Source organism: Micromys minutus (assembly GCF_963924665.1).
Source record: "Micromys minutus genome assembly, chromosome: 5".
NCBI lineage: Eukaryota > Metazoa > Chordata > Mammalia > Rodentia > Muridae > Micromys > Micromys minutus.
Genome location: NC_137974.1, coordinates 80,975,703 through 80,978,057, shown reverse-complemented (window position 1 = coordinate 80,978,057; position 2,355 = coordinate 80,975,703).

Sequence of the window (2,355 nt, the reverse complement as noted above, 5' to 3'; positions counted from 1 at the left end):
TTTCTCAGCACATTAAATATTTACTCAGTCTGGCTCTGGGCAGGATATGGAGGTGAAGGAGGGTAGGGTAAATTAAAGATGATTGAACTGGGCTCCCAGGCCTGGTGGGAAGTGCTCTGATGGGACATTGAAAGAGGTGGAAGATGCTGAGGCACGTGCAGGGGGGGAATTCCTGTGTCTGGCCTTTCTCAGCTGTCAAATGGTGACAGCTACCCTTGTGGCTACTTGTGGTTTTCAGAAAGTAAGATAATGGGCTTGGGAGGTGGCTCAGAGGATAAAGCACATGCCATGACACATGAGGACATCCCAGCACTTGTGTGAAAGCCGGTAGGTGTGGCAGGCAACACGAACATCTGGGAGGCATGACAGGGAATCCCTGGAGCAAACTTAAATTTGTACATTACTGCCTCAGTGGATAAGGTTGAAAGCTAGAAAGACACTGGGGGCCAACTGGCCTACACAGACACACACACACACACACACACACACACACACACACACACACACACACACACATACACACAGCAGAAACACATACATTATGCACAAATACCCACACACATTCTATCATTCACACATACATGCATTTGTACATGAATACACACACACACACACACACACACACACACACACACACACACACACGCACACACAGGAACAGGCAATTTAAAGCACCTTTCATGTAAAGGCCTTCGGCACAAGTCACCCTGGGATTCTCCTATATCAGCTTCCATGCTATCAAGGTGCCTAAACAGATAGGCCTGTTGTAGGAAGCAGGAACCTAAAATCTAAGTCATGCCTTAGACCAGTGGCATGAACATCTCTGGGTAGAGTTCATGGTTTTGTTTGCTTTCTTGCTTTTTAAATGTTGCCTGGGGCATTAGTGGCTGTGGCCAGGGAAACAGCTTCTCCCCCCTAACATGTATTGCTGTTCAGCATCCAGCGGTGCTCCCTGGGTCCCCCTGCACAGGGAGTCCCTTAGCCACATTCCCTAGCCACCTCTTAGGATCTGCTCATTGTACTTAGTAGAAACTTCTCATTGAGACAAATACCACTGCCCTCCCTTCCTGGGACATCTAGTCATGGCTTCTATGTTTCTAGCACCTCATAAAATGGCAGCTCAGACTATAACTTTGATTCGGGTTAACATTCACCATCTTAAAACGCCTTATTTAGGACCATTTACAGCATTCACAATGTGACCCAAAGTCAGGTTGCTCTCATTTCAAAGGTCTTCATCACCCCAAAGAAAGCCCTATACCTATTAATAAGCGCCTCCCCACCCCTGCCTTCTTTGATCACCTTTCTGACACTCGGTTTGCTATGTCCCATGAAAAGAACCACGTGGTATGTGACCTGTCCTCACAGTTTTGCATGTAACATCGTTGTACGGGGGTCATCCTTATTGGAGACTGTGTCAAAATTTCTTCTCTTTTTACAGAGTGACTAATATATTCTATGGAGAGATCATATTTTGTTTATTCTTCCAGTTTTGCTCTTAGGAACAGAGCTTCTAGGGTTCGTATGATTTTGTGTGGACCTTGGTCTCCATTTCTCTTGGGAGCAAATGAAGTAGAGCCTTTGAGTCATGTGGCAACTCTACAGTTTGAGGAACCACTGTTTTCTGTGTTGCTTGTGTAGATTACACCAGCAATGCCTAGGTGTTGTAATTTCTCACCAGTATTTGGTTGTCATTAAAAATGCTCTTCCCTTTCAAGCCTCTGTAGGGCTGCAGTCACAGATCCTGGAACAGAGTGACCTCGGAACCCCTCTCCCAAGACCTCCTTCTCAAGCTTAACATCTTCCCTTGTTCTTTGCTTCTCCAGTGTTAAGGATCCTCTGATGCATCATTAGAGGCACTCAGTGTTACTGCCCTGGTGGGGCTGTGCTGGGCTATTCCCAGCTCAGGGGTCTCTGCTGAAATGGCTGCTTAGACCACTGTGAACTCTTTATAGGTGTTTCCTAATTGGAAAAAAAAGTGACCAACTTTGGTGAAGTTCAACGAAGAATGTCACACTGGTGGGTGCTCAGAGCAGCCAGGTCTCCCTGGGTTTGAGAGAACTCATGGGCTCTCAGGTTGTGGAGGGGGGACAGGAGGCTCCCGAGTGGCAGGAGTCAGGAGAGAAAAGTGGGGGTGGGGGAGACGACCACAGAGAAGCTTATTTCAAGGCAGTCTGGCCACCATGGGTTTGCAATTAGGTAGTTCCAATAATGGCCTCAAGTTTATAGAGTCCAAGGGAAGGGTCAGTGTTTTGTTGCTGTGAAGAGACACCATGACCATAGCAACTCTTATAAAGAAAAGCATTTAATTGGGGCTGCTTTATAGCTCAGAGGTTTAGTCCATGGCCTTCGCAG